This window comes from Lepisma saccharinum, chromosome 3 (assembly GCF_977018435.1).
Source record: "Lepisma saccharinum chromosome 3, izLepSacc3.1, whole genome shotgun sequence".
In the NCBI taxonomy this organism is placed as follows: domain Eukaryota; kingdom Metazoa; phylum Arthropoda; class Insecta; order Zygentoma; family Lepismatidae; genus Lepisma; species Lepisma saccharinum.
The window spans coordinates 70,518,611-70,539,069 of NC_139231.1; the positions used below are offsets into that span (position 1 = coordinate 70,518,611).

The 20,459-nt window shown below is 39.6% G+C and overlaps 1 protein-coding gene across 1 annotated transcript in view; it reads left to right on the plus strand.

The window, feature by feature from the left end:
- dysf (neuronal PAS domain protein dysfusion) overlaps positions 1 to 20,459 on the plus strand; it is a 388,516-nt gene that overhangs the window by 325,402 nt on the left and 42,655 nt on the right. The gene's annotated exons all lie outside the window — the stretch shown is intronic.

A 20,459-nucleotide genomic window follows, 5' to 3' on the forward strand; every position in this document is an offset into this window, starting at 1 on the left:
TAATACTAATTTGTGCAAATTTAAGTTGATTTTTTTTATTAACTGCAACCACCAATATTCGGAACCACGCACCGTCACTGAGGTTTCACTTCCGAGAACTTTTTATCCGTCCACCGTAAGAACGAAGTACATACGCGTGATTCGTGCAAAACCTTACTTGTTAGTCAGTTGGCAGCTGTTGCGAAGGAATATAGTACGTATGATAAAGAAATAGCACTTAAATGATGTTGTGGGGCCTTATTTTATGAATAATATGCCTACGCTCAGTAGATCTATGGATGAGCCACGAATCTACCAATCGGCAAGCTCACAAGTCACGTGGTTTTGTTTACATTCACTACGTTCACACAGTGGAATAGAAGAAACTAGCAGTGGGGCTAAAACAAGCTGGGTAGAAACCATGGGTTGTGATACGGTAGAAAGACTCGCTGCAAGGCGGACATCTTCATCCGAGGAGGCTGATTGACGGGCGATATCGAGTATCACTCCGCGCTTCTGCTGCGAAGGGAAGAAGGGTCACTCTGGTGTCAAGAAGGCGAGAAAGGATGTAAGGCGATATGAACGCGCGCGTCATCGCTTCTTTGCTTTCTCTTCACAAACAAAGTTCGGACCTAATCCGGGCAAAAAGCACACGTCACTAATTCCAAGCAAATATTAATTTACAACCGTCCATATGGTTTGAAAGCGCTCAAATGTCATACTCTCTACCACGTAGAACACTAATCTCTGTCCGCTGATAGAACGAAGTCGATGTAAACGAGGAACGTGGCTTCTGCGAAATGCTATTGGTTGTTCGAATGGCAGCTGCGCAGCAAACATGCGCGTAGGAATATAGTGCATGCGATAAAGTTATACATAAGCGCTATATGTTAAGAGACGTCAGCTACGACAAATATATTTACATATGACCAAATAACACTAGAAGTAACACACAGGAAAAGAGCTAATTCTCGGAAGTCACGTGCTTTGGTTTACATTAACTCACATTGTTGCAGTGGATAGAGTATAGACAAGACTTGGCAGTGTGCTGTCCTTTTTTGTCACAATGTGTGCATCAGATGGTGATGAAATTCTAATACCTGGATATGTTTCAACATTCCTTATTTTTAGGACACATCTTATATTAATTTTCTGACTAGAAATAACGTTTTCTTACTGCCAAGACACTTGTATCCATTTATACTGTCTGGTGAACGTTGCAAATAGCCTTTGTGCTGGCAGTGAAAGTTAAACCAAACCGCACGAAGAGCAGGGCAAGGTGGGTGAACACGGGCAAGTCAATTAAAGGCAGCAAACGGTCATTGGTTGGAGGTACGGGGAGAAATATACAACCACCAGATGCATAATTCCTAACGAAGTAACTCACTAATTTCCCGACTTCTGCATTATTGTCCGACAGCTTGGCAACTGACTTCTTCAAACCATCCGATTGACGGCGTTAGTAACTTTCGTACTAACTTATCGAGAGGCAAGTGGCGTATCCTACTATAGAATCTAGTGTATGCACATGAAACACTCCGCTCAAAGGCTCCGTGTGAAGTGTCCGGAGTCAGTTCTTGCATTAATTACGTTCATATATTAAAGAGGCGTCTTGCACCAACAACGAAACTGCTTTTTTGGGTAACTATCAAAGACGGAAGGGATGGGTGATGGATCGACCAATAAGGAGTCCCCAGCGGGGATTCCCTTGCTCGAAAGACTCTTGTAAGGAGTTCTTTTGAAACAACATTGATTGATAGTGAAGAGACACAGCATCGTTCCAAAAGACGCGTCTGCGTAATGAATGCCTTAGTAAATACTGTAGCTTGGAGCTTTTTTGCTTGCTGCTACAAATTGTTCTCGCAAGTCTTTCCTCCAAGTACAAACGGAGTATAAATCACGTTGTTTTGTTATTTATTACTGTTTTCTTGCTGGGGCTTTTATTAATTTGCTACAAGCAATTAAACATTTTTTCCCACCATTTACCTCCCGCAACGAACCTTATACGTGCAGTTTAGCGCTGTAAAAGGTGTGATGTAATAATGAACGCCTGGGATAAAACTCCAAATACACAGTAATTTGCTACGTTGGTGGATCTATAGCTCGGTTCACCATATTTTTATAGTTACTCACAATGTTGTTCGTACAGGGCAAACGTATCGACAAAGGATTTGCTAAATAAAGAGCATTTACATAAGGATCAGGAGTTTTGGGACAACGTGATCTTGTCCAATTAAACCAAAATGAACCTGCACGGATCAGATGGTGTGTCCAGAGTGTGGAGGAAGGCAAATACGCAGGTCAGTGTTGCCAATACAACGCCCACAGTAAAACATGGTGGAGGATCCATTTATGATTTGGGCCTGTATGTCGACTAAAGGAGTTGGGAAAATGCAAGTCATTGGTGGATTCATGGAGAAACTTGTCTGCAATAATATCCTGAAGAATGACGTAAAAAAAAATGCCCAGCAAATGTGGATGTCACGTATGTTCACGTTCCAGCAGGATAACGACAACAAACATAATGCTTAACTCAACAGGGACTGGTTGATTTTGAATGTACCAAGGCAGTTGAAAACACTAGTTCAAAGTTCAGATCTGAATCCGATTGAACATTTATGGAAATTTTTGAAGAAACGTGTCCATAAACATGAGTGCAAGTCAAAAGAAGATCTGAAGAGAACCGTCGCTTTAGAGTGAGAGGGAATCAGCCCAGACATCTGCAAGATATTGGCCGCTTCTATGCACAGGAGATGCCAAGCAGTTACTAAAGCCAAGGGTTGTGCATCTGGCTATTAAACTGTCAAATTTTGTAACATTTTTAAATTTGTTTTTCTGTTAACACTGCAACTGTACAAACAGAAATATTACATCAAAATAGCATGTCTGTCCTATTATAATGCTCTTTCGTTATTAATAAAGTTTGTGGGGGAACAAACGGTTGTAAGGAAATCACCATACGTGTTATAATTACATGTAGGTAGAATACCTATTATACTAAGGCTAATTGTAATTCTTGCTTTCGTTTACTTCTCACACTTCATCTGTACGAACAACATTGTGAGTAACTAGATATTCATTGCTTTTCTCTCCCTCTAGATTAATCGCAACGATCAAAATGAATCGTGGTTAGATGAAAACGAAGGGGCAATGAATGCTTGCTTAAAATCGGGTCTGTCACAAATTCGATATTCCATGTGCAGTTTGTATATCGACTACTTAGTCTGAACTAATAAGTAAACTGAGAATCTATATACTTTTATTGAAAAGGTATATTTTTAAAAAAAATAGCCTCGAAATTTGGTAAATTTGTTTGGGAAACTTGGAATTACACTTGCACCCTGATGACGTGAAAATGGAGCATTCCCTTTGGAAGTTGTGATATATGGTTTCGCGTAGACTTGCAGGAATGCAAGTACGTAATTTCAGTCCTCACGAACACTTCCACTCGTTAGCTCCACTGCTGATAAGGCCGAGAGCCACGGACGCCCCAGATTCCAGATAAGAGAGCCTCCCAGACAGTCAGGTAGGAGTCTCGAGTTTTCTGGTACACTTTCTTCTTCTTCTTTTTCTTTTTCCTCCTCTTCCCTCATGCGAGACGGATCAATACAAAAACAAAGAAGAACCGGTCCCAGGTGCTTCGCCCTGGGAAATTTTCAATGCAAAAATATTAACCTTAATGCCCAATTTGTTGCTATCCTTACACTCCCTCGCACTGGACAGCTCACAAGATGAGCCAGATACACGTTCCGCCAGGGTAGCCAGGTGTACAGAAATAACAGGAGATTCCATGACGTTTTTGTTTACGGCAGGGTAACACAGAAAATGTTAGGATTATTATTCAAGTGGTTGTAATCCTTCATATTTTAAAAATTACATTTATATATTTTAAAGTTGAAAATCCAAATCCAAATCATTACAGTATTGTTTATATATACAATTGAGCTCTATATACGTGTATACACATCAGCAACTACAATGTCGTTTTTGTAACGTCATTTTAAGTTTCGGCTCATACTTCTTGCATGTGGCGATTTTGCTTCCCTCAGGCAGACTTTTAATCTTCCCAGCTGTCTGTCATCCCTGTTGGGCGATGACAACAGTGTTTTATAAAATGTTTTTAGCTTTTCATGAAGACCTGGTCTCTTCCACTGTCTATGAGGAAGTTTTTTTTAGTACGTTCTTACTTTTTAATGTGTAGTGTTTGTCTTGTGCAGGTCCCTTTACAACCTTGCACTTTTAACCTTTCTCAAGGGGCATTTTACACCCCTTGTTTTAACTGTTTTAAGTAAGAATTTTAGGTAAGGGATTATTTCCCCTTATACATTGAAGGGTGCAAAATGGCCTAAAGTGTCGACGCACCCAAACTTTTTTAATTCAATCAATCAATACCTTTCTACAGTCATGTAAGTTTACCGGTAGGTTCAACATCGAAAGAATTCTACATTTATTTCTTCTGTGACCACCTCGGTGGTACATGCTCAATTGACTATGAGGGTACGGTCGGATGATTTTTCCTTCATTCATTTTATCTGTCATCATTCATCCTCCTGGTGGCAGTATCTTAGCACAGGAATACAAGCAATGTTAAATAACCCGAATACAAATACATTTTTCTACGAGAAACAGTTTCCAAAACCAAGCTCACGAACACTGTTATTTTGTGTAACGAATTATTTTACTAACGCATTGCTGAAATATAATTCCACATTTGAAGTACATAAACTTATAAACATACAAATCGTATTTTCCTTTCTTTCATTCTGTTTGCTATTGTATGTCGCTTTTATATATCTTGCGTCAATCCCGACGATGAGGATGAACGATGAACGGATGAAATGAATGATGGGACAACAATGCATTGATCAGAGTTCGAAACTGAAACCTCTGTCTTCCTAGGGCGTTACGTTGACCGCTCCGCCACAGATGTAATGAAAACTCTCATGAACTATTCGATTTCCTTTTGCCATATTTTATTGATTGATTTGCTTTATTTTACTTCGCTATTTGTGCCACTTTTGGCTAATTTGCGAAGATGGGGATGAGTGATGACATAATGAAATTGATGAATGGACACTCACAAACATCCATGCCCAGACCGGGATTCGAACCCGGGATCCCTGGCGTCGTAGCGCGATGTGCTAACCACTCCGCTACGGGGCCGGCCCTTTTGCTGTATGTAATATGATATATTAAATAATGTATTTCATGTAAACATAATATTTAGCTGGTATTAAACCTTAAAATTCCTTCCTCCTTTTAATTGACCACAAACAATGTACATTTTTATACCTAATTTTGGCCAAGTGTCAACGTCATTAAGTCGTAAAATAAAGCAAGCTTTCAAAGAAAGTGCTTCTTGATTATCAGAAAAGCAGGACCTGGCTACTCTGCGCTGAGGTTCGGACATTTTGAGTGAAGAAGGGCGGAATTACATTCTCAACGATGCACCTCACAACACACACACACACATGTGCAGGTTGGGTTGAAACCTGAATATCAATGTGTACGAATCTCTAACATCACAGCACGCGCCCTTTCACGGTAAATACAGTTACCACCCATAAAATTGTATTCAAATCACCGTCAAATATCCATTTACATGCATATTGGTGTTCGCGCAGATGGGATCCATGTTCCCGAAACTGACGACAGCAAATAAGCACTTTAATGCATAATAACCCAGATCTTGTACCCTTTCCGAAGCTTTAGTTGGGTTCTACAAGTAAGGAGGGTTGTTTAAAACGCAAACAACAGTTTTGTAAGTCAAGTAGGAACGTAAAACAGGATGTACTGATGCGGAACCGTACATCGAAATCATGGCAGTTTGTCTTTAGCATAGTCATGGAACACACAGAGTTGGTTTTATCAACGGTAGTGATTCGGCATTAGTTTGAGAAATGATCAAGTGGATGTTGATATGTTTTTCTTTAGAAATATCGATAGAAACATAACTACCCTACTTGCTATATTTTCATGCATTTTCTAATTAGTGCAGACAAATTACACAAAATAGGTGAAAATTCTCAGAGATGAAATTTAATACATAGCTTCCTGGAAATATGTCATTAGACAGGCAAATTAAAGTAATACGAAATGTCCCGAGTGAGACAAAATTTGTTACATGGTTTCCTAAATACTCTTCACCGCAATTTACGGTCGTCATTTTGGAAAAATTGTCCTCAGTGCAATCACATGAGATAACATATGAATCAAAGGTCACAATTCGAAAAAGAGATACAAACAGCACAGAAGTGCAAATTTTTTCATGCGTGAGTGAAATGTTTTGATTGTGGTGAAACAACCTACTATAAAAAAGTTCTCACTGCACATATAAACTGAATAAGGTACAAAGTTAACTTCGTGACGATGGGCGGGAGCGAGACAGTTGTAAGAGGACCTCGGGAGAGTAGAAAGCAGAATTTTCAGGAATTTCTTCTTGTATTGAATGATATGCTTCACACCATAGAGGACCTGTATATGTTCGTATATTAAAAACAATGTCCTTTTTATATAGTTTTAAAGTGTTACAACAAGGGCCTGGGACTTGATGTTATAACATATTTTTTATTTGGAATCTGATCGAATATTGGTGTAATATATTTACGTATCTCATTAAAATATGCCAAAATAGACGAACTTGATAAGGCATGTATTGACATATTTTACCAATTTCGCGTTTTTGCAACATATTTCTTCAATTTTCTCGTAATAAGACATATTTCTGTACAATTTCGTAATTGTCTTTCATATAATTGGTTATTTTATAATTTATTCTTCGTACCTTTAGCGTAACATAATTTATATTATCGGAGGTAGATGCCATCTTTACTTACCAACTAGTACAGAACAATAATAACCCCCCTTTTTTTATCCCGCCGACAATATTGATAGCCGTGCGAACATTATTCACGAAAAATGTTCTCCTTCATTGTTGTGCAGGCACGAGAATCACCGTAAACAAGTTTCAATTGTTCTCATTTCTTTACCTTTTTCACTTCTCACAACAATCAGTCAAAAGTGAAAATAACATTCGGTATATTACAGTACAGCGCCTAGAATAACGTTATTCAAGGCGCTGTAATTACAGCCCCAACTCTATTGGCAATCGAGTACGGGAGTTTCGAGATCACTTGTCGTTTGAGCCAGGCACTTATCAGTGTGTAGCAGAGTGAATAGAATGCCACGAACAGGAACTTCTGCGGCAAGATTGTAAGTGCATTGTGGAACGGAAACGTATCTAGTGTAACTTATTCTGACAAATATTGGTACTATTATAATATGGGGGTGACACCTATAAATCATATATTTCGCACTTTTTTTACATTGCTAACGTACTATTTTGGAATGCGGAACATTTCCTAAGGTGAAATAATGCATTTCTAACTAAGATAATGTATATTTCTTACATTTACGAGTACTTACTCTTACTTGTTATTTCGATTCTGTAACACATTATGGCGGGCGATAGCGTACTGGTTCAGGGCGCGTTGTGCGAGTGTTTTGTCGATTTATGCAGTGTTGCAATCTCGTTCACCGGAACATACCTACTTTCGTGCCCGGATTTGAAATTATGCTAATACCTCACAAAGCATTGACGTTAGCCCCACAAACCATTCACGTTAGCCCAAAAAAAAATTTCCGTAAGGTTAGGTTAGGTTAAGTTAGGTAAGGCAAGCATGGTTAAAAAAATAATAAAAATACTCGACACGTCATGTTCTAGTGAAAACACTGCGAGTAAGAAACACTGACTACGGGGTTGCGTCATCTAACACACGGAACATTGTGCTCTCGTGCAGAAAGCAAATGGCGGCAGCAGAAACAGCGTGTCGGACAGATTTTCACAGAAAACAACATGTATTCGCATTAAAATGGATCAAAACTAGATTCACGAACTTCCACAAGGCTACAGAAAATGATTTCCGTAAGTACTTTCTCCTGTAAATTTGAAGAAATCCGTCACCCCTATACTATAATGTTACCCAAATATTTTGTAGGCTGTTTTTTTAAATTCTGTATAGTTAAAATTTTCCTAAAAAGGTTGTGTTTGTGTATTGCTTGCCTAGATTTACCAGAGCTGCCAATTATGCTTTAGTTTCCACAAGGGTGTAAATCTGACAAAAACTTTGGATAATCGCAGTGAACCTCACGATATTTTCAGTATTTTCCAACTACATTCTATGGTTAAAATGATTGTGACTTCGTTTAATAGCCCACCTCCACCTTAGTCGATATTTCCTGGAATATACTGACTTCTCGTATAATGAGAAGTTCGAAAGTACTGTTGTGCATATTTTTGGCTTTATTGGGAATATTTCTGCATTTTTCTGACATATTTTTAAATTTTTACGACATAATTACATACATATTTTAAAGTTTTATAGGAGATAAAGTCCTGGGCCCTAGCAAACACCTAATCACATAAATACAATTCAAACTGTGCAATTACAATACCAGTAGTATGAAAATGTACTATTATTATTTATTAAAGCTGTTGATCACTTATTAAAAAATAGTTTTGTATAACTACACTTTCAATTCTTTTCACGCAGATTTGACATGCCTGTAGTTCAATTTATTTATTTTCTTACGTACTTCGAGTTTCAGGTACAGCATTCTAAGACTAGTTTACACAGAAATTGTAACTAGCATAACAAAAATGAAAGGTGGCACAGGGAGGAATTAAATATACATTGTTAGTGATGCTCGGAAACTGGGTTCAGGTAAGAACACGTCAACATTAGTGGAATTCCTATACTCCAGTGTTTCTGGATTCCAGTAAAGCTGTACAGAAAAATAAGGAGGGACATGGCGTTTTTAGATAGCTGTAATGTGCTCTTAAATGTTAACCCAAAGTTCTTTTGAGGGGAATTTTTGGTGTCGCAAAAGTTCCGCTAACACTTCCAAGAACCATTAATGACCCTCCCCCACCCTAAAAAAAATTAAATATTCATGTATTATATTTATTTAATATTTGATTTCCATCACACTTTTTCCAGGCTGTGGACTGGCTAAATAATTGAAATATCTTTCAACGGTAGCTATTTAGGCGTGTATAAAATCTGTTTATAAAAACTTCATTATTTTCTTGCTAGAAAGGTTTGTCATATCATCGGTTTATCGAGTTTATTGCAGCTTTTGTAAGAATGATATCGCTCTGAGACACGATCTAATGTTACCTGTTTCTTCGTACCTCTTTACTGTGTTCTCGATTCTTGCATCCAGCTTTTGGTATGCAGTTTTCCTTCTGTTTCCCTCAAAATTTAACTGTGATCTCAGGTACACGAAGCCTGTGTCACGAGCCGGAAATAGCTTAATTTTCCGGTTCTTTTTTCAAGCAAAGAACCACGTCTCTTGATCCAGTGATTTGGTCGTCCAAGTAGGTTGTTTAGGCGATTATGCCATCCTTCACCGGCATTCGTAGTTCGGTGCCGTCTCTTGTAGCACGTCCAAACTTCGACAGGAATTTCTTCATTTTCCAGCCATCTCTCGACAAAATAATCAAAAAACTCTGATAACTTTGCGTGGACGGGAGCCTCTGATGGGATCTCTAACCAACCATCTATTACACGTATGTCTTCAGGTTTCAGGAATGCTAACGATGGACACATTTGAATATGATGACGAATTTCCTCGTTTTCTCGGTATTCTCGTGTTAAGCCAAGCTTTTGGACCTTTCGCCACAGGTATTTCTTCATATGGAAGTAGCAGCCATTCACTTCGACGGAAGGAAACACTTCTTTCAGGGCTGAAATTGCCGCAGCTTGAAAATCTACATTAACTATCTTAGGTCTCCACCCTGGCACAGCTTCTAAGATGTCCTTAAGTATACTTCTTTTTGTTCGGCAACAAAGCAAACACGATCGGATGTATGTTCGTCTCTTCCTTGCTGGTCCCAAAATCAGCGTGAATTGTGTAAATTTGGCAAAACTGTTTGCTTGAACTTTTAAACGTTCCGTCCATGAGAAAGTTGTCATAAATCTGTAAGCTCTCTCTATTTTCCGGAGACATCGCCAAGTAGTAAGGCCGTTTGCTGTGCTCCTGTACTGCCGGTACGTGTAGCCTTCATAGTGCGAGCGAGGCTTGCCCTTAGTAGTTGCAAGAATCTCCATAGTGCACCACACAAAAGGCACACCTGAAATGAAATGAAATAAATAGTTGGTGGCGAAGGGGTGCATTGCTCTCAGGTGAGTCATACGCAGGTGCGCTTCTTTCCTCCAGGAAGCTGAGCGCAAATTTCACAACATTCCATTTGAGCGAAATTTTCACAGCGCATTTTTTATACAATCATCATTTTCGATAGGATTGTTTTTCAAGAGAATAGTACTTGTACAAAGCATTTTGCAATTGAAAGGAAAGAGTGAGGATGGAACATTTCTGAGAATTTAATTGTAGTTTTCATTGATGACAACACATAAGTTGTTTCTTAAGAGTGCTTTCAAGAATGAATGCATCATGTTTTGATGAAATCTCAAAGTTTACAGTCATCGGAGCATCATTCTTAAACAGAAGCTCCCCTTGGGTATTCTAGACAAAACAGCCTGAAAGGGCTGACACGCTGTGCTCTTGATCGCAATTTATGAAGAAGATTAGGGTTAATTTTATCGAAGGCTTTTGAAATCTTCAAATTTATGTCAAGCTGAGATTTATTTTAAATAGATTGAGAAGCAAGAGAAGGTAACACTGAAGAGCTGCCTTGCAGATAAACCATGTATCTGCATGAGGAGACGTAAACATGAGCAACCTGTCTTTGAATATTTTTCTCACTGGCAATAGATAGTGGTGACAAAAAGGAAATTGGTCTGTGAGATTTTAACAGAAATGTTGTCTCCAGATTTATAGATGGGTACAATAATGACTCAGCGAGCCAAGGAGTCGGCAGCTTTGTGAAGGAAAATTTTGGGAAGTCCATCAGGACCTAAGAACTAGCGCAACCGCAAAGAAGTGAGGAGAGATTTTAGTTCTTCCGGAAGAGGTTTTAATGGAAGATTGTGTGTGTGAGAACTAACATAACAGACTGTACACTACGAAGAGTATCAGGAACGGGCTGGGAGATGTTTTTATATAAAAACATTAGAAAGTTTTGGTCTTTCAGTTCAACAGCAGTGTCAGAATTATACATAACTTCCACAAGCACATGAAGTTCGTTTTGTTGAATTTAGTAAGGAGTATAATTTCATGAGATAGTAACACACTCGGCCATTGTGCTCTTTATAAGACAATTTTCTTCTCACCTTGATATCTACTGATGTCGATAAACAATGTAATAAAATGAAATAAATGTAATAACAATTAAAGTAAAGAAACATATCTTGTACATTTCAATATCTGCTACACACTATTATTTTAAATGATTCTTTTATTGCCTTACATAATTTTGTACTGTAACGAAAACATTGTTTTATCATCCATAAAAATGTGTGGCTGGGTGTAGGGGCGGTGGAGGCCAGAAAATGATTTATAACAAATGAAATCCCATTTTGACTTTTAGGATGACCATTTATTAACATTGTGTACATAAATTGGTCCGTAAGTGATCGTTTTTGTTTTTGTTTTTTTGGTCAGTTAAATCAGAAAATTTTGACGACTTGACTAGTTCCCCCCCCCCCTGTAATTATGATAATACTAAGAATGAGAAACATACTGTAAGTGACAACGAGAAATAAAAAAAAATCCCAAGTCGTTCCTTGACCAATTTTGAACCCGTTGTTGTTGCAACAGATAGATATTGCTTGAGGTTTCTTTTAGGCGCAAGTGGCAAAGGGCACCGAGAAGCAGCTCGCCAGTGGTGGGAGAGCTATTGACGCAGCTCATCTGTTACAGGATAACAAGGATGAGAGAGCGCTCTCCTGATTCCCTCCCACGCAGGGGACGGCCATGATTTACCGAGACCACGTGACCTCGCAGCACAAAGAAGCTGCGGACCAGGTTGAAATCTGGAGCAGGCAGCCATCTTGGGTCTTTGACCCAGGTGGAGGGAAAAGGGCTGGAGGAAGGAAAGCTCGGGAGATCCACAGATTAAAAAAAATAAAAATAAAAAGTCTGTTTGAGAGGAGAGAGAGTTTGGCCCTAGCCAGTGCAGATCTGTTGGGAACATCGGCGATAGATCTCTGCATCCTGATTTATGTAACCTTGGAAGGTTTAGAATTCCCAACGACGTTTGTCGGTTGGTTCATTGCTTTTAAAAGGAATTAAGTACATTACTTGTTGTGGTCGAGAGGAAAAGAAGGGGAGGAGAGGGGGTGATAGTTTTTTTCTCCTAGTTACGTCCGGACCATACTCGTCGGCACATATTTTTGCTGTGGGAATCAGGAGTTGATATAAAATTGAATAGAAGAAGTAATAAATTATTTTATTGTCAATTCATTATTATTTTACTCCTACATTTCACTCAATGTACAGGTTGATAACATGGCTTTAATTCTATACATTATACAAGAATTAGTCACTATTACGTTACATAAAATAAACAATAAACTTCGAAGTTCAGTGGCAGGAAATTCTCACATTAAATTTTCCAAGTTTCATAGTCATTGTTTTCTGAAGCTCTGACTTTGTCCCTGTAAATATATAATGTATTTGAGAAGAGACTTTCACTCGATATACCAGAGGAGTAGTTATCCAGCACAACTATTTTTCTTTCTTTACAAAATCTATACTGTTAAGATGTTATTCTTTTGTTAGTAACTTTTACACTGTCCGCACATGGACAGTACGGTTTTCCAACAAACCCGTTATCCCTGGACGTTAAAATATATCGACTGAATGGAATTTCTAAATATCACATATGCGTGTTCTCGGAGTATGAGGGGGTGGGGGGGGGTGCTTTCTAGAAAATACACTCAAATGTCAACTTCTCTTCCGGATAATACTCCTCGACTGCATCCTTGTGGCGCCTGGACCCACTATTCGGGCTTGTGCTATCTCCTGCCCATTTGCGTTGACCTTTTATCAATTTCATCCTATGACCATTCTTCGCGATTAGCCAAAATAGCCAGAAAAGCGAAGTATGATAAAACAAATATCTCTACTTTGTGGTTTAAGAGAAAGATCTCTTTATATTTGAATTATTTTAGGTCGCTTTTACTGCTTTTCGGTTTAATCGTGACGTTGAGGATCGATGAAGAACTAATGAAATCGACAATGGGACAAACGGAATGAGAGATACTCAGGATTCGAACCAGGGATCTGTGTCTTTGCAGCACATTACACTGATCACTCCGCCATGGAGGCTGGTCCTGGGAAGGCCGTCAAAACTTAGGCTTTTCCCCAAGTAGTACGCCCTGAAAACTGCATTATCGCAATCTGGCGCCCGAATCCACGGGCTTTGTGAGGCTTGTGTTCTGTGGCGTTGCCCACTGGGAAACTAACAATGTCTCACTTTGCTGCACCATGTATAAATATAACTATGATTCTGTGTTGGCCTATCAGTATTTGTTTTTGAAGGAGGTTTCCACACTTACGGACCAACCTGAATGAACATGGGCACGCGCGCGCGTGTATGAAAATATGGCATTTTCAAATACTTATGACTCGGTACATTATGAAGGTTTATGAAACATTTTGATTATTGATTTAGTAAAAATATGCTAGTTTCCGTAAAAATAACGTTGCAGTAAAACTGACAGTCTCTCTTATCTGAATGCAGTCCTGCTGGTAGCTCCCATTAAATAAATTTTCATGCAATGCAATGCTAATTTTTTAAACAACCGTTCATGAAAATAGTTCCAGCAGTAGAAATCTAGTGTGCTCATTTCAGCTACATTTTAACGCATTTTAGGCAAAATGTCTTTAACTACAAAGGATTACTGCGCTGATTTCTATCTTAAAATGTGGTGTACTCAAAAGATAAGTCTGTAGCCTGCTATTCAGTGTCTGTGTGTGAGAAGCGATTTAATTTCACTGTCGTGCTCCATTGTTAAATTTTACTGCTGTTCCTTATTATAGTAAGGGTCTGGGGAGCCATAAGATGGTTTCAGAATTGAGGCGGATCCGATTGAAGACAAGGAACCTAGATAATTGAAAAGCGTTTTCAGGTTTTACGACTTTCCTGATTCCTGTGCCTTCTACTCCAGCGCTCTTTGTGGCAGTCGATTGAACTAACTCAAATCAATGAGACTGAAATTCTAAGTCATCTTGGCCATATTGAATTAAACTTCAAGTTGTATCTGTCTCTCGGTGAGAATGATATGTTTACGCAGCTAAAGTTGAAAGTTACCTATCTGATTGGACGACACTAGCTACTATTAAAAATAGGTAAGTCATCGTATTCATTTTGCCTCAACAAAAGACGATGGATTTGAAGCTCTCCCCTTCTATCCTTGTTTTCAATGCTTCGTATTATCTTACTTCTTGACAACGGATAACGGGATCAATGAAAATAAATTATGATATGCAGTAGCGCCATGTAAAAGTAGATATAGTGTAACTAGTATTGTTTCTAAAACAGGTTTCGGTATTTGACAGTTATGTAAAATATCAAATGTTATGAAAATAATGATTTCAGGGACGTACAAAATATTTTTGCCACTATGCCGAGCTAGAATCCAGTTCTGCTCAGTTAAAGCTTACACTTAACATATTGGCACGGCATGATAGACATAATGGAAGGTAAACTTCGATCGTTCATATTCAGCTTTGTCGCATACGGTGAATAGTTTGAAATTTTACTTTTTTCGAAGATGAACCCAGAACTGAAAACTCGAAATACTTACGTCCAGACATTTCAAATTGGAGAAATACCGAAATACTTACGTGCGGTTTGGAAAATAAAGTACAACTGTAAATTTGAGTGGCAATAAGAGTTTATGTATCGTTAAAAAAATTAAAGTAAGTCATGATGCCAGAATTATGAAGAAGAAATTCTTGTTGCTGTTCAATATTCGTAGCTAAGGTACAGCCCATCTATAATGACTTAGGGTTGTAATTAAACTGAATGTAGTAAGAAATTCATCAGTAGGTGGCAGTGTCACACCAGGGACTCTAATGAACTCACAAACGGCACGTGATTGAAAATAAGTGTACCTACCTTCTTTTTGTTATTGATCAGCCCATGTCAGTGTAACAACACAAAATTTAACAAGGTAGCTACATTTCCAGAATAATCGGAGAAAAACTGAATTGTACCTCGAAAGATGTAATCTGTACGTGCTTCAAATTTTACTTAATATTTCGACATATTAACAGTCTGTTTTGTGGGATAAAATACAGTACAATAAATATATTTGGGAGTATAAACTGAAGAAAAATTGAGATGTGAAATTATAATTCCTCTGGAGTGACATAAAATAGAGGACGATAATATTGTGGCTCGTTTTCTTATGGCTCCACCGAACTAAGAACTAAGTATGAAGGTATGCAACTCGAAAACAACTAATATCTTTCTAGAAAGCCTAGAATTTTGAAGGAATTTCGTAATCTTGCATATTGTTGGCCACCGGGTTAGCTATGTTTTCAGCCTGCGTGCGGCAACAACTCCGTAGAAAATGTTTGTCAATTTCACCAATGGCTACTCGTCGTGAGCCCGTAGCGAAAGCTTATTATGTACGGAATGCCAGGAATGCGACGAAAGAGACATATTACAGCTCCAAAGAAACGGCCCTTGGGGAAGAAACAGCTTCCAAGACGCCGGTGTTCGAAATGAACAATTGCTTACAAGGTCAGGACTGGCGGATGTATTTGGTTTTCTTGATCTCGTGAGTGTAGTTCCTCTCTTCGGCGTGATTCTGCTTTTAGTCAGTTTGGAACAGTGTGCAAAGTGACACGCTCTTAAATTTGGCGCTTGCGTATTGTTACTTAGACGTTGGTCAACATGGGCGCGCCAAGGATGGGGTTAAGCGGTACATGACTCCCCTCATTGTTTATACACTCTCCAGCAGTTATTTAAAGCATTCAAAATGTAATAATAGTAATAGTAATAATTAATAAATATTTTTCAATGCCAAAAACAGTCAAACGTTGGAAATATGTGGAGGCTCGTGTGTAACAACATCGTGAGGTCCCCTATATACATACAATTTCATAATTATTTTTAAGGCAAACGTATCTCAGAAGGTTAGTTATATTTTGCAACATTTTTATCACATCATTAAATATCTTGTTTATTTTCCACTTTGTGGCCCTTTCAAGGCAATGTCCCCCAGTGGAGACCCTTTGCAGATAAAGAGCTTGGGCTGTAACCCCCACGCCCCCTAAATCTGTGCCTGTCGGACACACTCACGCACAGAATGATGATAACCGTTGGTATTCATATATATGTAAGGTCGGGTGGTCTTTAAAGTTAAAATCGTACGAAAAAAGACGAACTACTTGTCTTCCCTAGCCATACGTTTTCGGGGATTCGAACCTAGGACCCATATGCGTTTCTCTAATTTGGAGCATCTCCTGCACGTGCCCGATCCAGCAATTGCTCGTAAGGAGAGTCGGCAGCTACAAAGGTAGCAGACGCCTTCCGCTTCCTTTTGAAGTCCCACCACGTCTTGCTTGTACCGTCCGCTAATTGCTTTGATTTATTAAAGGCGCGTTCGTTACGTCTTCAGCTGGGCTCTGCGGACGCATCAACGCACACGGAGCAGCGTGCGTGGAAATCTCCGGACAGGATACGAACGACGACAAGCATGGAACAGCGTTTTTCACTCTTTTTAATAAATACAAAGAAGTGTTGTTATTCGCTCGGCCGTCAGTCGTCCCGTTGTTGGCAAGGTGATATTCACTAATGGGTAGACAACAAAATAATCCACTTGAGTTGAGTTGGTGTTTTAAGCCCACTTTATGCACAGTAAGGCTAATTGTGACTGGACCTACAGTTTAAAGTGGGATCCGAACCAATTGTGCCTCCACCGGGTATCGAACCCGGGACCCCTTGATTACAAGGCGACGACACAACTACTGCGCCATCGGGGAAGCCCCAATAATCCACACGAAACTCTCAAATCAAAAAAGCAATGCCATCTCGCGGTTGAGATTCGAATTTCTAGCGTGGAGGGTCGGCCTCTTAAAGATATACTTTCGATTACTCCCACACAATGTGTCCGTGGCCAATATACCATGAGAATCCAACTACATTAAATAAATTATCAAATAATTTAAATATTAATTAGAATCTAAGAGGGCGTCTGACTACGATGCGAGAGATCGGGTTCGATCCCGGTGGGGAAGAACCGGGATTACTTCCATCTGTTTAAGAGGCTCCGGTGTCCACCCAGGAGCGTGGAGCTGATCACATCAACCCCCACCTTCGGTCGTGATCAAGACAGTGTAGGGTTCTCACTCCACACTCCCTATACGCCTTCATGGCGTGGTGCAAAACGCAGGGGGGGTATTTTACTTTCCTTTTTTTTACTTTTTATCTAAGAGTTAAATGTCTAAGAGTATTTGTTTCTGTAGCATTTCTGTAGCATATTGATGTGAAATTGTTTTTCAAAATACAATCTTTAGGATAAAGTTTGGACGTATGAAGAGATAAAGCAGGCGAATGGTGAAGGTAACCTAATATTGAAATGCCTCTGTCTTACTAATATTATTAGAATAATTAAATAAAGAAGATTTCTTAGTGAAAAGGGGGGATGCGGCAGGTGGTACACATGAAAGAGGAAACAAGCGTTTACACGATCCATTTTGGAGTACCTGGTTGTAAGAAACCTGTACGAAAGTCAAGACGAAGGTGGAAGGCCAGTGTTGATATGTACCTGAAGGAAATTCGCAAGGATGGTCAAAAGTGGATCGATCATGCCCAAGAGGAACAGACGAAATACTTGTGCTGCTGTGCCAATGAACCTTAAGGTTTAGGAATGCCAGAGAGTTAGTTTTTTTTAATAAGAAGAAAAATGTGTAAAGATGTATTATAATAATGGGAAAAAGCGATTTTTTTTTTAAAAATAGTACTACAAAGAGAATGCGTGATAAGACTTGATAAATATGACAGTAAGTTTAAAGGCGAGAAAATTAATAAGAGTTACAATAATTTAGGAAGGAAAGGAAAGATGATTTAGAACATGTCATAAACGTAAGAAACATGAAAAAATTAAGAAAAAATTGGCGGGTAAATGATTTGGACGCTTTCATAGTCACACTTAAGACTGTTGGTAAAAAATGAGTGTAAATTTAGAAAACCTACCAATACTCTTCGGTAATTGTGAACTGGTCGATGAAAATATGCGAGTATCTAGTTAACCATGGGTTCGATGCCGCCTTCCATCTAAACCACGCACAAGCAAACTCCATCTTCAGTCACTGGCAATAAAAATGGGACACCCATATTCTGAAATATACACTTCACCGCATGTGTTATGTGTGTTGCCTAATCCTACGGCGGTGAGCGTATTTGCTATTGAACGGTTGCTAATGAAGTGCGCTCATCGCTGTAGAGTTAGGCAACACACATATCGCATTGCGGTGAAGTATATATTTCAGAATCTGGGTGTCTCATTTTTATCGCTGGTTACTACAGAGAGGGGTGAACGTTTGTCGAGCTACAACGGTACAATATCTTGCATTGGGAGTCATCAATCACGTAGGCGTATCAGTGTCAGACAACATTGTTCCGGCCATGTGTTGTAGGTACACAGCGTACGCCGCCTACTAGCTGATGCATGTTGACGTTGACGATTGTCGATCCTCGAGTGTTATCGTCTTCTTGATGGACGTTCCCATTCGATTTCATCAGTTCGCATTGTAAATCTCGCAAGAGCCATACTGATGGGTGCAATAACTGTTCTGTCTTCTGGATCTTCTCTTGGCTTAGTGCAGACATCTGATGCAAATTCCTGATATCTTTGTGCAAGGTAGAGATACTTAGAATAACCTCATAGCAGCATTCGAAATTTGAGCTCGCAAAATGCAACTAGAATTTTTGGTTTTGCTCCGATTGGTGACCAAGGATGTAGCAAAATATGGAAACACGCCTCACCACCCACCACTAAAAGATTAAGGTGCAACAGTTTATCAAGCACAATGGTGATGTCTTGGTTTGGGACAGCAAAAGTGTAACATTGACAGATTAGCTACAAAGAGAGTCAAATATAACAGGTGCCTACTACAGCAACTTGCTACAAACGTTACTGGGCACATGAAGTAACAAAAAATGCGGTTTACTACCAAAATGAGTGTTGATGATATCTGTCAATGCACCTGCACACCAAGCTGCGGTAAGTCAGTTTTGTGCTCAATTGTAGGCATGAACTCCTGCGTCATCCCCCGTATTCTGCGGACCTGGAACTTCAGTCCTTTTGTAAATGTGAAGAAATTAGAAATGTTTACGGAGCAGAAGTTCCTATGTTGAAGAGGAGGTTATTACTGCTGATGAGAGCTGGTTTATCTACAAAACTGCAGACTTATACAAAGATGGCAGTCACGGACTGTTCCACAGATTTGAGAACTGTTCGGCCCCAGGAGGTGAACATGTAGGGAAGAAATAATCACTGGACCAAATTTCAGCTCTACCGGATGATGCTTTTTTTGTCCTCCCCTCGTACATTGATTGATTGACTTGTTGTTTTAAGTCCACTTTATTCATAGTAAGGCTAATCGGGACTGGACTTACAGTTTAAAGTGGAATCCGAACCACTATGAGCCTCCACCAGGAATCGAACCCGGGACCCCTTGATTACAAGGCGACGACGATATCACTGCCCCATCGGGAGGCCCCCCCTCTCTCTCCTCGTACAATACAGACATGCAAATACCATAAAGTGTAAGTGAAAAAATGTGCATTCCTTCCTCCCCCTGTGGATCTATATATGTGAGGGGGAAAAAAACCCACTAATTATTGGACGAGGTTACGTGCGAGTGCCAGCAACAACCTTGTCCAGCGAGCGAGCCAAACGGATGTGGAAGCCCATCAAGGCTGCCGGGGCGACTCCCGGATCCCGAAAGCGTCTTCCGGGTTCACGCCAAATCTCTCGCACTGACCTTCGTAACCCGAGCGGGCGATCGGCGGAGAGTGGAAGCGGTGTCCTCGGCCGACAAGATCGAAGTTCGCTGTTGCTGTCTTTGGAAACCGACCTTCGCAAACTCTGTCGTTGGTATTGACAGAATCCTCTTCGTTTGGATGATGACGTAGCATCTTTATCTAACAGCGACATAACATACTTTCACAGTGCATAGCACCGTACCACGAAAGAAAGCAGGACTGTAAATTCTCGATTTGGGCATACAAGAGATGTTATCAGCAACACATTCCGAATTGCCTTTCACCCCCCTCGGATGGTTCCTTCATTCGAGGATGTGTCAGTTCCAGAGTCGCTTTATGCGGGAATATGATCCCACTCGAGGTCAACAATCTTGGGAATCGCTCTTTCTGCCTGTCTGGGTTGATCGCAACGATGAGGATGAATAGTGCACAAGTAAAATTTTGACAGTATAACCTGTAAAATATAGTTCGTGGTTTAGGTTTGGCAACAAGTGGAGTGACGAGTCACATAATAGCTGCAGTGGAACTACAGTTTTTGAGGTGACATTTTACTAGCAGGTAGATAGCTAAC